Raw genomic sequence first — 250 nt, forward strand, 5'->3', positions numbered from 1 at the left:
AAAATTATTAATCAACATTATTATATTTAACAATTAACTATTGCCTAGTTTTATAAAAAGAATCAGTATTTAATAATTAATCAATAACAACGAAAAGACAAGAACGTAAAAAAAAAACTGGTTTAAATTTATTTTTGCATTTTATTTTGAAATTTTTATCTATATCAATATATACTAATTTTATTATTGTCAATTATCAGTCTTATCTTATAGAACGATTTAGGAAACCTGACATATTTATAAAAATTAT

This window comes from Trachymyrmex septentrionalis, unplaced genomic scaffold (genome assembly GCF_001594115.1).
Source record: "Trachymyrmex septentrionalis isolate Tsep2-gDNA-1 unplaced genomic scaffold, Tsep1.0 scaffold223, whole genome shotgun sequence".
Lineage (NCBI taxonomy): Eukaryota > Metazoa > Arthropoda > Insecta > Hymenoptera > Formicidae > Trachymyrmex > Trachymyrmex septentrionalis.